The sequence below is a fragment of the Mytilus edulis genome, unplaced genomic scaffold, assembly GCF_963676685.1.
Source record: "Mytilus edulis unplaced genomic scaffold, xbMytEdul2.2 SCAFFOLD_379, whole genome shotgun sequence".
In the NCBI taxonomy this organism is placed as follows: Eukaryota; Metazoa; Mollusca; class Bivalvia; order Mytilida; family Mytilidae; genus Mytilus; species Mytilus edulis.
This window is the reverse complement of record NW_027267914.1, coordinates 1-20596: the sequence shown is the minus strand read 5'-3', so window position 1 is coordinate 20596 and position 20596 is coordinate 1. Positions and strand designations below refer to the sequence as shown.

Genomic DNA, 20596 nt, shown 5'->3' with positions numbered 1-20596 from the left:
AATCAAATTGTAGTTGTGTCATTTATTTACTTACCTGCTTATATTGAAGATCAAGATATCATTGACGCTCTAGAAATTAGAAATTGTGAGATAAAATCGAGTGTTTTCAGGCATGTTCATCCTAAAACACAAGTAGCCGATGGTACGAGGTATGTGCATGTAAAATTTCCACCTACGCTTGTATCTTTACCATGGAGTATGAAATTCAAAACTGTTAGCGGAGATAGATACTTTAGAGTGATGCATGATAAACAAAAGTCACTTTGTAATAAGTGTGGATCGCCTTATCACAAATACAGAAAATGTCCACAGTTAGTGTGTGATGGGTGTGACGAACAAGGTCACAAAATGAGGGAATGCAAGGCGCCCAAATGTGAAACTTGTCGGAGTCTGCCTTCGAAATGTTGGTGTGGAAAAATTGACAAAATTTGTCCATATTGTAGAAAAGAACCGTGCGTTTGTGCTTGTGAAGGATGTAAGTTAGCCTTCAATCTCTGCAAATGCGGCACTGACAACACGGATAGAGATTTGACGAAAGAAACGACAGACACTAATGAAAATGGGACTGATAAAGAAAGTGATATGAATGTGGGTAAAAAGAAGGAAAATGTTGAGCGGAAAAAAAGAAAATCAGAAAATGTCGATGAAAATGTGAAGCAGGCTAAAATTAAAACTGTGGAAGCAGATAACAACGACCATACTAGTAATGAGGATGATGAAATCGTCGAGGTTAATGGAGATGACAATGATCAGATGATGAGTGAAAACAATAAAGATGGTGATACTGACATTTTAAACTTAGAAGAAAACACTTGTGAAGAGGATGATAACGTGGTGAAAGGTGACGTGGTGGATGGTGACGCAGTGAATGATGACAAAGCGAATAGTGACGTGGTGAATGGTGAAGTAGTGAATGGAGGAATTGAGAATGGTGAAGTTGTGACTGATGAAGTGGTTAATGGTAAAGTGGTAAATGGTAAAGTGGTGAATGGTGAAGTGGTGAATGGTGAAGTGGTAAATGGTAAAGTGGTAAATGGTAAAGTGGTAAATGGTAAAGCGGTGAATGGTAAATTGGTGAATGGTGAAGTGGTAAATGGTAAATTGGTAAATGGTAAAGTGGTGAATGGTGATGTTTCGAAGGCTGCGGACTCGGATGAAGACATAGTGGTAGATGAAAGAGATGATGAAAAGAAAGAAAACAGTCAAGATACTTCTAATAATATGACAGTTACAAATGAACAAAATGATAAAATTGTTAAACAAACTATTGTACATGAAAATCAAAACAAGCATGATTCTACTCAGATTCAAACTGAAGTTATTATACATGAACATAATGTTGCTGATTCCTCTTCTGGTGGTGATGTCACCAGAACTGGAATCGGAGATTTAGATAATATCTCGCCTGTTGGTGCCTCAGGTACTGATGGACAAGATCACGAGATAGAAGTTTTAATGGATGTGTCTGAGGGGGGCGATGGGCTTTCTCAGACACAATCCCAAAAGTCATCAGTAAAGAGAAGGAATAAAACTAAGCATACTCCTAATGTGAATAGTGCTAAAATGAGAGTAAGATCGACGCCCTATGAAAAAAATGTTAATAATGGATCATCATAAAACATGTATTTTTTTACTTACAATGATGGTTCTACTTGTAAGTCACAACTGTAATGGTATTAGAAATATAGACAAATTTAAAAAGTATGTGTCTATTATGTCTGAAAAAAATGTTGATTTTATGTTATTTCAAGAAACGTTTTGGGATGACCAACTTGTACAAAATGTTAAACATTTATATAATGGTGATATTTATCACAGTGATGGGACAAATAATAGGCAAGGTGTTGCCATATTAGTGAAGTCAAACTTGTGTGCAAATGTTAAACAAATATATAAAGATAACAATGGTAGATTTTTACATTTACAGTTTGAATATGATGATAGTATTTATAATATAATGAATGTCTATGCGCCTAATATTGTAAATGAAAAGGCGGATTTTTTTGATTTTTTAAATGATTATATGAAATTATTTGAAAATACCATTATTGCTGGTGACTGGAATACATCATTGTCTGGCAAAGACAGGTGTAGTAGAACTGTGCACAAAAATGATGTATCGGTCAAAAAGTTAAATGATATTATGCTTAATCATAATGTATACGATATATGGAGATTTAGAAATCCAGATAAACTTGTATTTTCAAGAAAAATGGTTTACAATGGTGAACTCAAACAATCAAGAATAGATTATTTTTTATTGAACAGGAATTTGACATTCTTTGTACAGAGTGTATATCATTTTGATACTACAATTAGTGATCACTGTTTTGTTGAAATGAAAATGAATTTTGAAAAAATTGAAAGAGGTCCAGGTTTATGGATTTTAAACAATACATTTTTGAAAAATGAAGAATATATTTCAAAAATTAGAAATATCATTGAGGAAGAAAAACAAAGCACACTTTTTAATTCAGAGTTTCTCATTTGGTGGGATAATTTGAAATATAAAATCAAGAAATTTAGTCAAGTATTTGGAAAAAGAATTCAAAAAGAAAAGAATGCAGAATATTTTTTACTGCAAAATAAGTTGAAAAGAATATCAGAGAGAATTGCTCTAGGAGAAGTTATAGATGTGGCTCAGTATGAAAATTTGAAATTAGATTTGTCAGTGTATGAAGAACAAAAATGTAAAGGAGCAATCCTGCGTTCTAAGGCTTTTTGGGCTACTGAGAGTGATAAATGCACTAAATATTTTTTACAAATGGAAAAGCAAAAGCAAGAGTCACATTGCATTAAGGAACTATTGAATGAAAACAATGAGAGTGTTACTAATACTGAAGGTATCTTAGATACACAGTATGATTTTTATAATAAATTGTATTCTTCTGTTAAAACAGATGATGAGGTTATGAAAGAATTTTTAAAAAATGTAAATACTAAAATAAATCAGGAGGATGTAGATCTATGTGATAATGATATAACAGTAAAAGAAATTGAATTTGCCTTACAGAAAATGGCTAGAAATAAAAGTCCTGGCTCTGATGGTCTTACAGTTGAATTCTATTGTACTTTTTTTAGTTCACTGAAAGACATTCTATTGAAATTGTTTGAAGAAATTGAAAAATATTCAAAGCTTTCTCGGTCTATGAGATGTGGAATTATTAGTTTAATATTTAAGAAAAAAGGAGATAAAAGATTTTTGAAAAATTATAGACCTATTTCACTCCTTCAGGTAGATTATAAAATATTAGCCAAAGTGATGGCTAATAGATTTAAACAAGTATTATGTAAAATTGTATCAAAATGTCAGTCTTGTTGTATACCTGGTAGAGATATTGCTGATACTATTGCTAATATAAGAGATGTACTTGACCTTATAGAAAGTGAAGAATTGGAGGGTTATTTACTTAAAATGGATCAGGAGAAAGCATTCGATAAAGTTGGGCATACTTATTTAAGGGAGGTTCTTAAAAAGTATGGATTTGGTGATAGATTTGTAAATTGGGTAGGGATTTTTTATACAGACATTCAAAGTTCTGTTAAAAGTAATGGGTTTCTTACAAAATATTTTAAAATTAAAAATGGGATTAGACAGGGATGTCCCATTAGTGCTCTTTTGTACGTGCTTTCTGCCGAACCTTTGCAGTGTGCAATTAGAAATAATTTAAACATTGAAGGTATTAATATACCTAATTGTGATGAAAAAGCTGTTATTTTTCAACATGCTGATGACACTACTCTCACATTATGTAATAAAGAGTCTATCAATGAAACATTGAATATTTTTGAAATTTATGGAAAAGCATCAGGTTCAAAGATAAATATGTCAAAATCGGAGATTATGTGTATTGGTAAAGCAAAAATTAATGTATCAGAAATACAGCAAATAGGGTTGAAATATTCTGTAGATTGTATACAGATATTAGGTGTGTATGTAGGCAAAAATAAATTATTTTGTGATGATCTTAATTGGAAAGAAAAAATTAGTAAAATTAAAATGTTAGTTAATTTATGGATGCAGAGACGATTGACATTATCTGGTAGAGCTACTGTGATATCCTCACTATTGATGTCTAGGTTATGGTACACAATAGCAGTGTGTTCCATTCCTGATTGGGCTTTACAGTCAATCAAGAAGATATGTTTAGATTTTTTATGGAATAATGGATCGCATTTGATCAAATATAGAACGATAATAGGAGCCAAAACTGATGGAGGGTTAAAATACCCTGATATTTATTTAAAACTATTAGCATTTAGATTAAAATTTTTGACAAGATTTTTAGATAAGGATTTTCATGCTATATGGAAATACACTATGACATATTTTTTGAACAAGATACACAATACAAATCTAGGTGTACATTGTTTATTTTTATTGCTACAAAAGAAAGACTGTACAAACATACCTGTGTTTTATAGGGAAATCATTGATGCATGGCAATATTTTAAACCTTATGTTGATATTGATATACGATCGGTTGATATTTTTAATCAACCAATTTTTTTGAATGAATCCATCAAGGTGAATGGTAAATGCATACTTTGGAAACAGTTTTTATTAGCTGGAATTACCAAATTGAAACATGTAGCATATGAAGTGGTTCCAGGTTTTTTACCTTTTAATGCTATTTATGAAATGATTGAAAATGTTGATGACATTGTAGATTGTAATAAACTAAGACAGCAATATAATAGTTTGCTAGAATGTATTCCAAATGAATGGAAAAAGGTGATATTAAATGAAACAAAACCAGTTAACTGTGATGAGGTTCCATTGTTTATTGTAAATTATAATAACAAAACAAAAGATTTTGTATGTTGTAAAACAAAAGATTTTTATGGTATATTAGTAGATAAATGTTATATTGAACCTGATGCTCATCAATATTGGTTAGAAAGTTTTAATGTCCAATATGTTCCTTTTAAGTTCGTATGGACAAGTGTTCATTGTTATTGGAAATCGCCAGACTGTGTGCAATTAGATTTTAAAATTGTTCACAATAGAATATTTACAAATTTAAAACTAAAAAGAATAAAACTTTCTGACTCAGACATTTGTGATAGTTGTAAATCTGAAGTAGAAGATTTGTTTCACTTATTTTTGAAATGTCATGATCTAGATGTTTTTCATAGCTATATGTTTAGTTTTTTATGTGAGCTTCTAGAGAAATGTAAAATTGATGTCTTGGTAAATCAAGGATATAGACAGATGTTTTTGCTTGGTATGACAAGTACTTATACTGATGTAAATACATATTTTGTTAATTTTGTTCTTTCTGTTGCAAGACTTTGTGTTTTCAAAAGGAGACAAATGATCAAAAATGATGTCAAGAAAATAGATCTTACGAGATTTTTCAGGTATACACTGAAACATTATATTTCTTATTTTCATGTATATTGTAAGATGGTTAACAAGATGAACACTTTTGAAAGGAACTTTCTAAAGAATAATTGTAAAATCATTGAAATAGATGGTGTTTTGATATTTAACTTTTAATGACGTTAGAAATACTGTGATACTCTATTGAATATTTTATTCTTTTATCATCAATGTGAATTGTGATTTTATATGTTTTATTGAATAAAGATAAAAAAAAAAAAGGCACCGGCCTCCTAAGCCGGGGATTGCGGGTTCGAGTCCCGTCGGAGGTAGACAATTTTTACTAGCCTTACAACATATTCTGCCTAAATGCACTTTTTCACAAAGATCCGTTGAAAAAAATGCTGTTATTGTAGCTACATTACGGTATTTGAAATTAATTTTGTGCTTCGAAAGACTTACCAAACATGCAGCCATAACCTTTCAGCGTCCTCGAATTCACCCTAGCGTCGCTATGACAATATTCGACAATGGAGACTTGTACATGTTGTAGTGACTTAGAAATTCGTCTGTCGACCTTTTTATAACAGTTTTATCAAGGTAAATATATGAACATGCAGGGACAAAATAAAAGGAAGGAGGGGGGGGGGGGGGTGAAAAAAAGAGGACAGGTGAAGGAGCTAGAAGAAGATAGGAACAGATAGAGAAAATTATAAAAAGGAATGTCTACAACACCCGGTATTCCCAGGCGGTCACCCATCCAAGTACTAACCGAGCTCGACGCTGCTTAACTGCGGTGATCGGACGAGAACCGGTGTTTTCAGCGTGATATGGTCGTAGACACTAAGGTGACTAAAATAAAGGCATATAAAGCTAAGAAACGCCGGAAGTATATGGAATCATCACTTTGATATTGAAAATAGAAACTGTTTTCGACATGAGATTTTTATACAGAAAAAAACTTATGAAACTGATGAAATTTATACAGAAATGAGATCAATCGATGAAATACAGTTTGCCATTTGCAGTTTCTGTCCTCCTTATTATTAAATTTCAAGTTCACTAGAAAGTTGATTTCAAGGATATGTGCGAATTTACAGAAACGACGTCCACGAATTACATGGGTATTAAAATGCACAACTACATACGCCTCCGTGGCCCAATGGATAAGGCACCGGCCTCCTAAGCCGGGGATTGCGGGTTCGAGTCCCGTCGGAGGTAGACAATTTTTACTAGCCTTACAACATATTCTGCCTAAATGCACTTTTTCACAAAGATCCGTTGAAAAAAATGCTGTTATTGTAGCTACATTACGGTATTTGAAATTAATTTTGTGCTTCGAAAGACTTACCAAACATGCAGCCATAACCTTTCAGCGTCCTCGAATTCACCCTAGCGTCGCTATGACAATATTCGACAATGGAGACTTGTACATGTTGTAGTGACTTAGAAATTCGTCTGTCGACCTTTTTATAACAGTTTTATCAAGGTAAATATATGAACATGCAGGGACAAAATAAAAGGAAGGAGGGGGGGGGGGGGGTTGAAAAAAAGAGGACAGGTGAAGGAGCTAGAAGAAGATAGGAACAGATAGAGAAAATTATAAAAAGGAATGTCTACAACACCCGGTATTCCCAGGCGGTCACCCATCCAAGTACTAACCGAGCTCGACGCTGCTTAACTGCGGTGATCGGACGAGAACCGGTGTTTTCAGCGTGATATGGTCGTAGACACTAAGGTGACTAAAATAAAGGCATATAAAGCTAAGAAACGCCGGAAGTATATGGAATCATCACTTTGATATTGAAAATAGAAACTGTTTTCGACATGAGATTTTTATACAGAAAAAAACTTATGAAACTGATGAAATTTATACAGAAATGAGATCAATCGATGAAATACAGTTTGCCATTTGCAGTTTCTGTCCTCCTTATTATTAAATTTCAAGTTCACTAGAAAGTTGATTTCAAGGATATGTGCGAATTTACAGAAACGACGTCCACGAATTACATGGGTATTAAAATGCACAACTACATACGCCTCCGTGGCCCAATGGATAAGGCACCGGCCTCCTAAGCCGGGGATTGCGGGTTCGAGTCCCGTCGGAGGTAGACAATTTTTACTAGCCTTACAACATATTCTGCCTAAATGCACTTTTTCACAAAGATCCGTTGAAAAAAATGCTGTTATTGTAGCTACATTACGGTATTTGAAATTAATTTTGTGCTTCGAAAGACTTACCAAACATGCAGCCATAACCTTTCAGCGTCCTCGAATTCACCCTAGCGTCGCTATGACAATATTCGACAATGGAGACTTGTACATGTTGTAGTGACTTAGAAATTCGTCTGTCGACCTTTTTATAACAGTTTTATCAAGGTAAATATATGAACATGCAGGGACAAAATAAAAGGAAGGAGGGGGGGGGGGGGGGTGAAAAAAAGAGGACAGGTGAAGGAGCTAGAAGAAGATAGGAACAGATAGAGAAAATTATAAAAAGGAATGTCTACAACACCCGGTATTCCCAGGCGGTCACCCATCCAAGTACTAACCGAGCTCGACGCTGCTTAACTGCGGTGATCGGACGAGAACCGGTGTTTTCAGCGTGATATGGTCGTAGACACTAAGGTGACTAAAATAAAGGCATATAAAGCTAAGAAACGCCGGAAGTATATGGAATCATCACTTTGATATTGAAAATAGAAACTGTTTTCGACATGAGATTTTTATACAGAAAAAAACTTATGAAACTGATGAAATTTATACAGAAATGAGATCAATCGATGAAATACAGTTTGCCATTTGCAGTTTCTGTCCTCCTTATTATTAAATTTCAAGTTCACTAGAAAGTTGATTTCAAGGATATGTGCGAATTTACAGAAACGACGTCCACGAATTACATGGGTATTAAAATGCACAACTACATACGCCTCCGTGGCCCAATGGATAAGGCACCGGCCTCCTAAGCCGGGGATTGCGGGTTCGAGTCCCGTCGGAGGTAGACAATTTTTACTAGCCTTACAACATATTCTGCCTAAATGCACTTTTTCACAAAGATCCGTTGAAAAAAATGCTGTTATTGTAGCTACATTACGGTATTTGAAATTAATTTTGTGCTTCGAAAGACTTACCAAACATGCAGCCATAACCTTTCAGCGTCCTCGAATTCACCCTAGCGTCGCTATGACAATATTCGACAATGGAGACTTGTACATGTTGTAGTGACTTAGAAATTCGTCTGTCGACCTTTTTATAACAGTTTTATCAAGGTAAATATATGAACATGCAGGGACAAAATAAAAGGAAGGAGGGGGGGGGGGGGGTGAAAAAAAGAGGACAGGTGAAGGAGCTAGAAGAAGATAGGAACAGATAGAGAAAATTATAAAAAGGAATGTCTACAACACCCGGTATTCCCAGGCGGTCACCCATCCAAGTACTAACCGAGCTCGACGCTGCTTAACTGCGGTGATCGGACGAGAACCGGTGTTTTCAGCGTGATATGGTCGTAGACACTAAGGTGACTAAAATAAAGGCATATAAAGCTAAGAAACGCCGGAAGTATATGGAATCATCACTTTGATATTGAAAATAGAAACTGTTTTCGACATGAGATTTTTATACAGAAAAAAACTTATGAAACTGATGAAATTTATACAGAAATGAGATCAATCGATGAAATACAGTTTGCCATTTGCAGTTTCTGTCCTCCTTATTATTAAATTTCAAGTTCACTAGAAAGTTGATTTCAAGGATATGTGCGAATTTACAGAAACGACGTCCACGAATTACATGGGTATTAAAATGCACAACTACATACGCCTCCGTGGCCCAATGGATAAGGCACCGGCCTCCTAAGCCGGGGATTGCGGGTTCGAGTCCCGTCGGAGGTAGACAATTTTTACTAGCCTTACAACATATTCTGCCTAAATGCACTTTTTCACAAAGATCCGTTGAAAAAAATGCTGTTATTGTAGCTACATTACGGTATTTGAAATTAATTTTGTGCTTCGAAAGACTTACCAAACATGCAGCCATAACCTTTCAGCGTCCTCGAATTCACCCTAGCGTCGCTATGACAATATTCGACAATGGAGACTTGTACATGTTGTAGTGACTTAGAAATTCGTCTGTCGACCTTTTTATAACAGTTTTATCAAGGTAAATATATGAACATGCAGGGACAAAATAAAAGGAAGGAGGGGGGGGGGGGGGTGAAAAAAAGAGGACAGGTGAAGGAGCTAGAAGAAGATAGGAACAGATAGAGAAAATTATAAAAAGGAATGTCTACAACACCCGGTATTCCCAGGCGGTCACCCATCCAAGTACTAACCGAGCTCGACGCTGCTTAACTGCGGTGATCGGACGAGAACCGGTGTTTTCAGCGTGATATGGTCGTAGACACTAAGGTGACTAAAATAAAGGCATATAAAGCTAAGAAACGCCGGAAGTATATGGAATCATCACTTTGATATTGAAAATAGAAACTGTTTTCGACATGAGATTTTTATACAGAAAAAAACTTATGAAACTGATGAAATTTATACAGAAATGAGATCAATCGATGAAATACAGTTTGCCATTTGCAGTTTCTGTCCTCCTTATTATTAAATTTCAAGTTCACTAGAAAGTTGATTTCAAGGATATGTGCGAATTTACAGAAACGACGTCCACGAATTACATGGGTATTAAAATGCACAACTACATACGCCTCCGTGGCCCAATGGATAAGGCACCGGCCTCCTAAGCCGGGGATTGCGGGTTCGAGTCCCGTCGGAGGTAGACAATTTTTACTAGCCTTACAACATATTCTGCCTAAATGCACTTTTTCACAAAGATCCGTTGAAAAAAATGCTGTTATTGTAGCTACATTACGGTATTTGAAATTAATTTTGTGCTTCGAAAGACTTACCAAACATGCAGCCATAACCTTTCAGCGTCCTCGAATTCACCCTAGCGTCGCTATGACAATATTCGACAATGGAGACTTGTACATGTTGTAGTGACTTAGAAATTCGTCTGTCGACCTTTTTATAACAGTTTTATCAAGGTAAATATATGAACATGCAGGGACAAAATAAAAGGAAGGAGGGGGGGGGGGGGTGAAAAAAAGAGGACAGGTGAAGGAGCTAGAAGAAGATAGGAACAGATAGAGAAAATTATAAAAAGGAATGTCTACAACACCCGGTATTCCCAGGCGGTCACCCATCCAAGTACTAACCGAGCTCGACGCTGCTTAACTGCGGTGATCGGACGAGAACCGGTGTTTTCAGCGTGATATGGTCGTAGACACTAAGGTGACTAAAATAAAGGCATATAAAGCTAAGAAACGCCGGAAGTATATGGAATCATCACTTTGATATTGAAAATAGAAACTGTTTTCGACATGAGATTTTTATACAGAAAAAAACTTATGAAACTGATGAAATTTATACAGAAATGAGATCAATCGATGAAATACAGTTTGCCATTTGCAGTTTCTGTCCTCCTTATTATTAAATTTCAAGTTCACTAGAAAGTTGATTTCAAGGATATGTGCGAATTTACAGAAACGACGTCCACGAATTACATGGGTATTAAAATGCACAACTACATACGCCTCCGTGGCCCAATGGATAAGGCACCGGCCTCCTAAGCCGGGGATTGCGGGTTCGAGTCCCGTCGGAGGTAGACAATTTTTACTAGCCTTACAACATATTCTGCCTAAATGCACTTTTTCACAAAGATCCGTTGAAAAAAATGCTGTTATTGTAGCTACATTACGGTATTTGAAATTAATTTTGTGCTTCGAAAGACTTACCAAACATGCAGCCATAACCTTTCAGCGTCCTCGAATTCACCCTAGCGTCGCTATGACAATATTCGACAATGGAGACTTGTACATGTTGTAGTGACTTAGAAATTCGTCTGTCGACCTTTTTATAACAGTTTTATCAAGGTAAATATATGAACATGCAGGGACAAAATAAAAGGAAGGAGGGGGGGGGGGTGAAAAAAAGAGGACAGGTGAAGGAGCTAGAAGAAGATAGGAACAGATAGAGAAAATTATAAAAAGGAATGTCTACAACACCCGGTATTCCCAGGCGGTCACCCATCCAAGTACTAACCGAGCTCGACGCTGCTTAACTGCGGTGATCGGACGAGAACCGGTGTTTTCAGCGTGATATGGTCGTAGACACTAAGGTGACTAAAATAAAGGCATATAAAGCTAAGAAACGCCGGAAGTATATGGAATCATCACTTTGATATTGAAAATAGAAACTGTTTTCGACATGAGATTTTTATACAGAAAAAAACTTATGAAACTGATGAAATTTATACAGAAATGAGATCAATCGATGAAATACAGTTTGCCATTTGCAGTTTCTGTCCTCCTTATTATTAAATTTCAAGTTCACTAGAAAGTTGATTTCAAGGATATGTGCGAATTTACAGAAACGACGTCCACGAATTACATGGGTATTAAAATGCACAACTACATACGCCTCCGTGGCCCAATGGATAAGGCACCGGCCTCCTAAGCCGGGGATTGCGGGTTCGAGTCCCGTCGGAGGTAGACAATTTTTACTAGCCTTACAACATATTCTGCCTAAATGCACTTTTTCACAAAGATCCGTTGAAAAAAATGCTGTTATTGTAGCTACATTACGGTATTTGAAATTAATTTTGTGCTTCGAAAGACTTACCAAACATGCAGCCATAACCTTTCAGCGTCCTCGAATTCACCCTAGCGTCGCTATGACAATATTCGACAATGGAGACTTGTACATGTTGTAGTGACTTAGAAATTCGTCTGTCGACCTTTTTATAACAGTTTTATCAAGGTAAATATATGAACATGCAGGGACAAAATAAAAGGAAGGAGGGGGGGGGGTGAAAAAAAGAGGACAGGTGAAGGAGCTAGAAGAAGATAGGAACAGATAGAGAAAATTATAAAAAGGAATGTCTACAACACCCGGTATTCCCAGGCGGTCACCCATCCAAGTACTAACCGAGCTCGACGCTGCTTAACTGCGGTGATCGGACGAGAACCGGTGTTTTCAGCGTGATATGGTCGTAGACACTAAGGTGACTAAAATAAAGGCATATAAAGCTAAGAAACGCCGGAAGTATATGGAATCATCACTTTGATATTGAAAATAGAAACTGTTTTCGACATGAGATTTTTATACAGAAAAAAACTTATGAAACTGATGAAATTTATACAGAAATGAGATCAATCGATGAAATACAGTTTGCCATTTGCAGTTTCTGTCCTCCTTATTATTAAATTTCAAGTTCACTAGAAAGTTGATTTCAAGGATATGTGCGAATTTACAGAAACGACGTCCACGAATTACATGGGTATTAAAATGCACAACTACATACGCCTCCGTGGCCCAATGGATAAGGCACCGGCCTCCTAAGCCGGGGATTGCGGGTTCGAGTCCCGTCGGAGGTAGACAATTTTTACTAGCCTTACAACATATTCTGCCTAAATGCACTTTTTCACAAAGATCCGTTGAAAAAAATGCTGTTATTGTAGCTACATTACGGTATTTGAAATTAATTTTGTGCTTCGAAAGACTTACCAAACATGCAGCCATAACCTTTCAGCGTCCTCGAATTCACCCTAGCGTCGCTATGACAATATTCGACAATGGAGACTTGTACATGTTGTAGTGACTTAGAAATTCGTCTGTCGACCTTTTTATAACAGTTTTATCAAGGTAAATATATGAACATGCAGGGACAAAATAAAAGGAAGGAGGGGGGGGGGGGTGAAAAAAAGAGGACAGGTGAAGGAGCTAGAAGAAGATAGGAACAGATAGAGAAAATTATAAAAAGGAATGTCTACAACACCCGGTATTCCCAGGCGGTCACCCATCCAAGTACTAACCGAGCTCGACGCTGCTTAACTGCGGTGATCGGACGAGAACCGGTGTTTTCAGCGTGATATGGTCGTAGACACTAAGGTGACTAAAATAAAGGCATATAAAGCTAAGAAACGCCGGAAGTATATGGAATCATCACTTTGATATTGAAAATAGAAACTGTTTTCGACATGAGATTTTTATACAGAAAAAAACTTATGAAACTGATGAAATTTATACAGAAATGAGATCAATCGATGAAATACAGTTTGCCATTTGCAGTTTCTGTCCTCCTTATTATTAAATTTCAAGTTCACTAGAAAGTTGATTTCAAGGATATGTGCGAATTTACAGAAACGACGTCCACGAATTACATGGGTATTAAAATGCACAACTACATACGCCTCCGTGGCCCAATGGATAAGGCACCGGCCTCCTAAGCCGGGGATTGCGGGTTCGAGTCCCGTCGGAGGTAGACAATTTTTACTAGCCTTACAACATATTCTGCCTAAATGCACTTTTTCACAAAGATCCGTTGAAAAAAATGCTGTTATTGTAGCTACATTACGGTATTTGAAATTAATTTTGTGCTTCGAAAGACTTACCAAACATGCAGCCATAACCTTTCAGCGTCCTCGAATTCACCCTAGCGTCGCTATGACAATATTCGACAATGGAGACTTGTACATGTTGTAGTGACTTAGAAATTCGTCTGTCGACCTTTTTATAACAGTTTTATCAAGGTAAATATATGAACATGCAGGGACAAAATAAAAGGAAGGAGGGGGGGGGGGGTGAAAAAAAGAGGACAGGTGAAGGAGCTAGAAGAAGATAGGAACAGATAGAGAAAATTATAAAAAGGAATGTCTACAACACCCGGTATTCCCAGGCGGTCACCCATCCAAGTACTAACCGAGCTCGACGCTGCTTAACTGCGGTGATCGGACGAGAACCGGTGTTTTCAGCGTGATATGGTCGTAGACACTAAGGTGACTAAAATAAAGGCATATAAAGCTAAGAAACGCCGGAAGTATATGGAATCATCACTTTGATATTGAAAATAGAAACTGTTTTCGACATGAGATTTTTATACAGAAAAAAACTTATGAAACTGATGAAATTTATACAGAAATGAGATCAATCGATGAAATACAGTTTGCCATTTGCAGTTTCTGTCCTCCTTATTATTAAATTTCAAGTTCACTAGAAAGTTGATTTCAAGGATATGTGCGAATTTACAGAAACGACGTCCACGAATTACATGGGTATTAAAATGCACAACTACATACGCCTCCGTGGCCCAATGGATAAGGCACCGGCCTCCTAAGCCGGGGATTGCGGGTTCGAGTCCCGTCGGAGGTAGACAATTTTTACTAGCCTTACAACATATTCTGCCTAAATGCACTTTTTCACAAAGATCCGTTGAAAAAAATGCTGTTATTGTAGCTACATTACGGTATTTGAAATTAATTTTGTGCTTCGAAAGACTTACCAAACATGCAGCCATAACCTTTCAGCGTCCTCGAATTCACCCTAGCGTCGCTATGACAATATTCGACAATGGAGACTTGTACATGTTGTAGTGACTTAGAAATTCGTCTGTCGACCTTTTTATAACAGTTTTATCAAGGTAAATATATGAACATGCAGGGACAAAATAAAAGGAAGGAGGGGGGGGGGGGGGTGAAAAAAAGAGGACAGGTGAAGGAGCTAGAAGAAGATAGGAACAGATAGAGAAAATTATAAAAAGGAATGTCTACAACACCCGGTATTCCCAGGCGGTCACCCATCCAAGTACTAACCGAGCTCGACGCTGCTTAACTGCGGTGATCGGACGAGAACCGGTGTTTTCAGCGTGATATGGTCGTAGACACTAAGGTGACTAAAATAAAGGCATATAAAGCTAAGAAACGCCGGAAGTATATGGAATCATCACTTTGATATTGAAAATAGAAACTGTTTTCGACATGAGATTTTTATACAGAAAAAAACTTATGAAACTGATGAAATTTATACAGAAATGAGATCAATCGATGAAATACAGTTTGCCATTTGCAGTTTCTGTCCTCCTTATTATTAAATTTCAAGTTCACTAGAAAGTTGATTTCAAGGATATGTGCGAATTTACAGAAACGACGTCCACGAATTACATGGGTATTAAAATGCACAACTACATACGCCTCCGTGGCCCAATGGATAAGGCACCGGCCTCCTAAGCCGGGGATTGCGGGTTCGAGTCCCGTCGGAGGTAGACAATTTTTACTAGCCTTACAACATATTCTGCCTAAATGCACTTTTTCACAAAGATCCGTTGAAAAAAATGCTGTTATTGTAGCTACATTACGGTATTTGAAATTAATTTTGTGCTTCGAAAGGACTTACCAAAACATGCAGCCATAACCTTTCAGCGTCCTCGAATTCACCCTAGCGTCGCTATGACAATATTCGACAATGGAGACTTGTACATGTTGTAGTGACTTAGAAATTCGTCTGTCGACCTTTTATAACAGTTTTATCAAGGTAAATATATGAACATGCAGGGACAAAATAAAAGGAAGGAGGGGGGGGGGGGGTGAAAAAAAGAGGACAGGTGAAGGAGCTAGAAGAAGATAGGAACAGATAAGAGAAAATTATAAAAAGGAATGTCTACAACACCCGGTATTCCCAGGCGGTCACCCATCCAAGTACTAACCTGGAGCTCGACGCTGCTTAACTGCGGTGATCGGACGAGAACCGGTGTTTTCAGCGTGATATGGTCGTAGACCACTAAGGTGACTAAAATAAAGGCATATAAAGCTAAGAAACGCCGGAAGTATATGGAATCATCACTTTTGATATTGAAAATAGAAACTGTTTTCGACATGAGATTTTTATACAAGAAAAAAAACTTATGAAACTGATGAAATTTATACAGAAATGAGATCAATCGATGAAATACAGTTTGCCATTTGCAGTTTCTGTCCTCCTTATTATTAAATTTCAAGTTCACTAGAAAGTTGATTTCAAGGATATGTGCGAATTTACAGAAACGACGTCCACGAATTACATGGGTATTAAAATGCACAACTACATACGCCTCCGTGCCCAATGGATAAGGCACCGGCCTCCTAAGCCGGGGATTGCGGGTTCGAGTCCCGTCGGAGGTAGACAATTTTTACTAGCCTTACAACATATTCTGCCTAAATGCACTTTTTCACAAAGATCCGTTGAAAAAAATGCTGTTATTGTAGCTACATTACGGTATTTGAAATTAATTTTGTGCTTCGAAAGACTTACCAAACATGCAGCATAACCTTTCAGCGTCCTCGAATTCACCCTAGCGTCGCTATGACAATATTCGACAATGGAGACTTGTACATGTTGTAGTGTCTTAGAAATTCGTCTGTCGACCTTTTATAACAGTTTTATCAAGGGTAAATATATGACATGCAGGGACAAAATAAAAGGAAGGAGGGGGGGGGGTGAAAAAAAGAGGACAGGTGAAGGAGCTAGAAGAAGATAGGAACAGATAGAGAAAATTATAAAAAGGAATGTCTACAACACCCGGTATTCCCAGGCGGTCACCCATCCAAGTACTAACCGAGCTCGACGCTGCTTAACTGCGGTGATCGGACGAGAACCGGTGTTTTCAGCGTGATATGGTCGTAGACACTAAGGTGACTAAAATAAAGGCATATAAAGCTAAGAAACGCGGGAAGTATATGGAATCATCACTTTTGATATTGAAAATAGAAACTGTTTTCGACATGAGATTTTTATACAGAAAAAAACTTATGAAACTGATGAAATTTATACAGAAATGAGATCAATCGATGAAATACAGTTTGCCATTTGCAGTTTCTGTCCTCCTTATTATTAAATTTCAAGTTCACTAGAAAGTTGATTTCAAGGATATGTGCGAATTTACAGAAACGACGTCCACGAATTACATGGGTATTAAAATGCACAACTACATACGCCTCCGTGGCCCAATGGATAAGGCACCGGCCTCCTAAGCCGGGGATTGCGGGTTCGAGTCCCGTCGGAGGTAGACAATTTTTACTAGCCTTACAACATATTCTGCCTAAATGCACTTTTTTCACAAAGATCCGTTGAAAAAATGCTGTTATTGTAGCTACATTACGGTATTTGAAATTAATTTGTGCTTCGAAAGACTTACCAAACATGCAGCCATAACCTTTCAGCGTCCTCGAATTCACCCTAGCGTCGCTATGACAATATTCGACAATGGAGACTTGTACATGTTGTAGTGACTTAGAAATTCGTCTGTCGACCTTTTTATAACAGTTTTATCAAGGTAAATATATGAACATGCAGGGACAAAATAAAAGGAAGGAGGGGGGGGGGGTGAAAAAAAGAGGACAGGTGAAGGAGCTAGAAGAAGATAGGAACTGATAGAGAAAATTATAAAAAGGAATGTCTAACAACACCCGGTATTCCCAGGCGGTCACCCATCCAAGTACTAACCGAGCTCGACGCTGCTTAACTGCGGTGATCGGACGAGAACCGGTGTTTTCAGCGTGATATGGTCGTAGACACTAAGGTGACTTAAAATAAAGGCATATAAAGCTAAGAAACGCCGGAAGTATATGGAATCATCACTTGATATTGAAAATAGAAACTGTTTTCGACATGAGATTTTTATACAGAAAAAAACTTATGAAACTGATGAAATTTATACAGAAATGAGATCAATCGATGAAATACAGTTTGCCATTTGCAGTTTCTGTCCTCCTTATTATTAAATTTCAAGTTCACTAGAAAGTTGATTTCAAGGATATGTGCGAATTTACAGAAACGACGTCCACGAATTACATGGGTATTAAAATGCACAACTACATACGCCTCCGTGGCCCAATGGATAAGGCACCGGCCTCCTAAGCCGGGGATTGCGGGTTCGAGTCCCGTCGGAGGTAGACAATTTTACTAGCCTTACAACATATTCTGCCTAAATGCACTTTTTCACAAAGATCCGTTGAAAAAAATGCTGTTATTGTAGCTACATTACGGTATTTGAAATTAATTTTGTGCTTCGAAAGGACTTACCAAACATGCAGCCATAACCTTTCAGCGTCCTCGAATTCACCCTAGCGTCGCTATGACAATATTCGACAATGGAGACTTGTACATGTTGTAGTGACTTAGAAATTCGTCTGTCGACCTTTTTATAACAGTTTTATCAAGGTAAATTTTATGAACATGCAGGGACAAAATAAAAGGAAGGAGGGGGGGGGGGGGGTGAAAAAAAGAGGACAGGTGAAGGAGCTAGAAGAAGATAGGAACAGATAGAGAAAATTATAAAAAGGGAATGTCTACAACACCCGGTATTCCAGGCGGTCACCCATCCAAGTACTAACCGAGCTCGACGCTGCTTAACTGCGGTGATCGGACGAGAACCGGTGTTTTCAGCGTGATATGGTCGTAGACACTAAGGTGACTAAAATAAAGGCATATAAAGCTAAGAAACGCCGGAAGTATATGGAATCATCACTTTGATATTGAAAATAGAAACTGTTTTCGACATGAGATTTTTATACAGAAAAAAACTTATGAAACTGATGAAATTTATAACAGAAATGAGATCAATCGATGAAATACAGTTTGCCATTTGCAGTTTCTGTCCTCCTATTATTAAATTTCAAGTTCACTAGAAAGTTGATTTCAAGGATATGTGCGAATTTACAGAAACGACGTCCACGAATTACATGGGTATTAAAATGCACAACTACATACGCCTCCGTGGCCCAATGGATAAGGCACCGGCCTCCTAAGCCGGGGATTGCGGGTTCGAGTCCCGTCGGAGGTAGACAATTTTTACTAGCCTTACAACATATTCTGCCTAATGCACTTTTTCACAAAGATCCGTTGAAAAAAATGCTGTTATTGTAGCTACATTACGGTATTTGAAATTAATTTGTGCTTCGAAAGACTTACCAAACATGCAGCCATAACCTTTCAGCGTCCTCGAATTCACCCTAGCGTCGCTATGACAATATTCGACAATGGAGACTTGTACATGTTGTAGTGACTTAGAAATTCGTCTGTCGACCTTTTTATAACAGTTTTATCAAGGTAAATATATGAACATGCAGGGACGAAAATAAAAGGAAGGAGGGGGGGGGGGGTGAAAAAAAGAGGACAGGTGAAGGAGCTAGAAGAAGATAGGAACAGATAGAGAAAATTATAAAAAGGAATGTCTACAACACCCGGTATTCCAGGCGGTCACCCATCCAAGTACTAACCGAGCTCGACGCTGCCTTAACTGCGGTGATCGGACGAGAACCGGTGTTTTCAGCGTGATATGGTCGTAGACACTAAGGTGACTAAAATAAAGGCATATAAAGCTAAGAAACGCCGGAAGTATATGGAATCATCACTTTGATATTGAAAATAGAAACTGTTTTTCGACATGAGATTTTTATACAGAAAAAAAACTTATGAAACTGATGAAATTTATACAGAAATGAGATCAATCGATGAAATACAGTTTGCCATTTGCAGTTCTGTCCTCCTTATTATTAAATTTCAAGTTCACTAGAAAGTTGATTTCAAGGATATGTGCGAATTTACAGAAACGACGTCCACGAATTACATGGGTATTAAAATGCACAACTACATACGCCTCCGTGCCCAATGGATTAAGGCACCGGCCTCCTAAGCCGGGGATTGCGGGTTCGAGTCCCGTCGGAGGTAGACAATTTTTACTAGCCTTACAACATATTCTGCCTAAATGCACTTTTTCACAAAGATCCGTTGAAAAAATGCTGTTATTGTAGCTACATTACGGTATTTGAATTAATTTTGTGCTTCGAAAGACTTACCAAACATGCAGCCATAACCTTTCAGCGTCCTCGAATTCACCCTAGGCGTCGCTATGACAATATTCGACAATGGAGACTTTGTACATGTTGTAGTGGACTTAGAAATTCGTCTGTCGACCTTTTTATAACAGTTTTATCAAGGTAAATATATGACATGCAAGGGACAAAAATAAAAGGAAGGAGGGGGGGGGGGGGTGATGAAAAAAAGAGGACAGGTGAAGGAGCTAGAAGAAGATAGGAACAGATAGAGAAAATTATAAAAAGGAATGTCTACAACACCCGGTATTCCCAGGCGGTCACCCATCAAGTACTAACCGAGCTCGACGCTGCTTAACTGCGGTGATCGGACGAGAACCGGTGTTTTCAGCGTGATATGGTCGTAGACCACTAAGGTGACTAAAATAAAGGCATATAAAGCTAAGAAACGCCGGAAGTATATGGAATCATCACTTTGATATTGAAAATAGAAACTGTTTTCGACATGAGATTTTTATACAGAAAAAAACTTATGAAACTGATGAAATTTATACAGAAATGAGATTCAATCGATGAAATACAGTTTGCATTTGCAGTTTCTGTCCTCCTTATTATTAAATTTC

General features: G+C 37.4%; 31 non-coding genes across 31 annotated transcripts; 14 read left to right on the top strand and 17 right to left on the bottom strand.

Moving 5' to 3' along the window:
* Nucleotides 1-6049: 6049 nt before the first annotated feature.
* Nucleotides 6050-6168, bottom strand: LOC139506190 (5S ribosomal RNA). Its single transcript, XR_011659965.1, has one exon. It is a non-coding gene; the product is annotated as a 5S ribosomal RNA (ribosomal RNA).
* Nucleotides 6169-6474: 306 nt separating this feature from the next.
* Nucleotides 6475-6547, top strand: Trnar-ccu (transfer RNA arginine (anticodon CCU)). The gene has a single exon. It is a non-coding gene; the product is annotated as a tRNA-Arg (tRNA).
* Nucleotides 6548-6939: 392 nt separating this feature from the next.
* Nucleotides 6940-7058, bottom strand: LOC139506189 (5S ribosomal RNA). The gene has a single exon (XR_011659964.1). It is a non-coding gene; the product is annotated as a 5S ribosomal RNA (ribosomal RNA).
* Nucleotides 7059-7364: 306 nt separating this feature from the next.
* On the top strand, nt 7365-7437 carry Trnar-ccu (transfer RNA arginine (anticodon CCU)). Its single transcript has one exon. It is a non-coding gene; the product is annotated as a tRNA-Arg (tRNA).
* A 392-nt stretch (nt 7438-7829) lies between these two features.
* Nucleotides 7830-7948, bottom strand: LOC139506188 (5S ribosomal RNA). Its single transcript, XR_011659963.1, has one exon. It is a non-coding gene; the product is annotated as a 5S ribosomal RNA (ribosomal RNA).
* A 306-nt stretch (nt 7949-8254) lies between these two features.
* On the top strand, nt 8255-8327 carry Trnar-ccu (transfer RNA arginine (anticodon CCU)). Its single transcript has one exon. It is a non-coding gene; the product is annotated as a tRNA-Arg (tRNA).
* A 391-nt stretch (nt 8328-8718) lies between these two features.
* Nucleotides 8719-8837, bottom strand: LOC139506187 (5S ribosomal RNA). The gene has a single exon (XR_011659962.1). It is a non-coding gene; the product is annotated as a 5S ribosomal RNA (ribosomal RNA).
* Nucleotides 8838-9143: 306 nt separating this feature from the next.
* On the top strand, nt 9144-9216 carry Trnar-ccu (transfer RNA arginine (anticodon CCU)). Its single transcript has one exon. It is a non-coding gene; the product is annotated as a tRNA-Arg (tRNA).
* Nucleotides 9217-9607: 391 nt separating this feature from the next.
* Nucleotides 9608-9726, bottom strand: LOC139506186 (5S ribosomal RNA). Its single transcript, XR_011659961.1, has one exon. It is a non-coding gene; the product is annotated as a 5S ribosomal RNA (ribosomal RNA).
* A 306-nt stretch (nt 9727-10032) lies between these two features.
* Trnar-ccu (transfer RNA arginine (anticodon CCU)) lies at nt 10033-10105 on the top strand. Its single transcript has one exon. It is a non-coding gene; the product is annotated as a tRNA-Arg (tRNA).
* A 390-nt stretch (nt 10106-10495) lies between these two features.
* On the bottom strand, nt 10496-10614 carry LOC139506185 (5S ribosomal RNA). Its single transcript, XR_011659960.1, has one exon. It is a non-coding gene; the product is annotated as a 5S ribosomal RNA (ribosomal RNA).
* A 306-nt stretch (nt 10615-10920) lies between these two features.
* Nucleotides 10921-10993, top strand: Trnar-ccu (transfer RNA arginine (anticodon CCU)). Its single transcript has one exon. It is a non-coding gene; the product is annotated as a tRNA-Arg (tRNA).
* Nucleotides 10994-11381: 388 nt separating this feature from the next.
* Nucleotides 11382-11500, bottom strand: LOC139506184 (5S ribosomal RNA). The gene has a single exon (XR_011659959.1). It is a non-coding gene; the product is annotated as a 5S ribosomal RNA (ribosomal RNA).
* A 306-nt stretch (nt 11501-11806) lies between these two features.
* Nucleotides 11807-11879, top strand: Trnar-ccu (transfer RNA arginine (anticodon CCU)). Its single transcript has one exon. It is a non-coding gene; the product is annotated as a tRNA-Arg (tRNA).
* Nucleotides 11880-12266: 387 nt separating this feature from the next.
* Nucleotides 12267-12385, bottom strand: LOC139506219 (5S ribosomal RNA). Its single transcript, XR_011659992.1, has one exon. It is a non-coding gene; the product is annotated as a 5S ribosomal RNA (ribosomal RNA).
* Nucleotides 12386-12691: 306 nt separating this feature from the next.
* Trnar-ccu (transfer RNA arginine (anticodon CCU)) lies at nt 12692-12764 on the top strand. Its single transcript has one exon. It is a non-coding gene; the product is annotated as a tRNA-Arg (tRNA).
* Nucleotides 12765-13153: 389 nt separating this feature from the next.
* On the bottom strand, nt 13154-13272 carry LOC139506218 (5S ribosomal RNA). Its single transcript, XR_011659991.1, has one exon. It is a non-coding gene; the product is annotated as a 5S ribosomal RNA (ribosomal RNA).
* Nucleotides 13273-13578: 306 nt separating this feature from the next.
* On the top strand, nt 13579-13651 carry Trnar-ccu (transfer RNA arginine (anticodon CCU)). Its single transcript has one exon. It is a non-coding gene; the product is annotated as a tRNA-Arg (tRNA).
* A 389-nt stretch (nt 13652-14040) lies between these two features.
* On the bottom strand, nt 14041-14159 carry LOC139506206 (5S ribosomal RNA). Its single transcript, XR_011659980.1, has one exon. It is a non-coding gene; the product is annotated as a 5S ribosomal RNA (ribosomal RNA).
* A 306-nt stretch (nt 14160-14465) lies between these two features.
* Nucleotides 14466-14538, top strand: Trnar-ccu (transfer RNA arginine (anticodon CCU)). The gene has a single exon. It is a non-coding gene; the product is annotated as a tRNA-Arg (tRNA).
* Nucleotides 14539-14929: 391 nt separating this feature from the next.
* Nucleotides 14930-15048, bottom strand: LOC139506194 (5S ribosomal RNA). The gene has a single exon (XR_011659969.1). It is a non-coding gene; the product is annotated as a 5S ribosomal RNA (ribosomal RNA).
* A 306-nt stretch (nt 15049-15354) lies between these two features.
* On the top strand, nt 15355-15427 carry Trnar-ccu (transfer RNA arginine (anticodon CCU)). Its single transcript has one exon. It is a non-coding gene; the product is annotated as a tRNA-Arg (tRNA).
* A 392-nt stretch (nt 15428-15819) lies between these two features.
* Nucleotides 15820-15940, bottom strand: LOC139506212 (5S ribosomal RNA). The gene has a single exon (XR_011659986.1). It is a non-coding gene; the product is annotated as a 5S ribosomal RNA (ribosomal RNA).
* Nucleotides 15941-16707: 767 nt separating this feature from the next.
* Nucleotides 16708-16826, bottom strand: LOC139506183 (5S ribosomal RNA). The gene has a single exon (XR_011659958.1). It is a non-coding gene; the product is annotated as a 5S ribosomal RNA (ribosomal RNA).
* Nucleotides 16827-17133: 307 nt separating this feature from the next.
* Nucleotides 17134-17206, top strand: Trnar-ccu (transfer RNA arginine (anticodon CCU)). The gene has a single exon. It is a non-coding gene; the product is annotated as a tRNA-Arg (tRNA).
* Nucleotides 17207-17594: 388 nt separating this feature from the next.
* On the bottom strand, nt 17595-17712 carry LOC139506215 (5S ribosomal RNA). Its single transcript, XR_011659989.1, has one exon. It is a non-coding gene; the product is annotated as a 5S ribosomal RNA (ribosomal RNA).
* A 307-nt stretch (nt 17713-18019) lies between these two features.
* Nucleotides 18020-18092, top strand: Trnar-ccu (transfer RNA arginine (anticodon CCU)). Its single transcript has one exon. It is a non-coding gene; the product is annotated as a tRNA-Arg (tRNA).
* A 393-nt stretch (nt 18093-18485) lies between these two features.
* On the bottom strand, nt 18486-18603 carry LOC139506214 (5S ribosomal RNA). The gene has a single exon (XR_011659988.1). It is a non-coding gene; the product is annotated as a 5S ribosomal RNA (ribosomal RNA).
* A 306-nt stretch (nt 18604-18909) lies between these two features.
* Nucleotides 18910-18982, top strand: Trnar-ccu (transfer RNA arginine (anticodon CCU)). Its single transcript has one exon. It is a non-coding gene; the product is annotated as a tRNA-Arg (tRNA).
* A 388-nt stretch (nt 18983-19370) lies between these two features.
* LOC139506216 (5S ribosomal RNA) lies at nt 19371-19489 on the bottom strand. Its single transcript, XR_011659990.1, has one exon. It is a non-coding gene; the product is annotated as a 5S ribosomal RNA (ribosomal RNA).
* A 775-nt stretch (nt 19490-20264) lies between these two features.
* Nucleotides 20265-20382, bottom strand: LOC139506213 (5S ribosomal RNA). The gene has a single exon (XR_011659987.1). It is a non-coding gene; the product is annotated as a 5S ribosomal RNA (ribosomal RNA).
* Nucleotides 20383-20596: the final 214 nt, after the last annotated feature.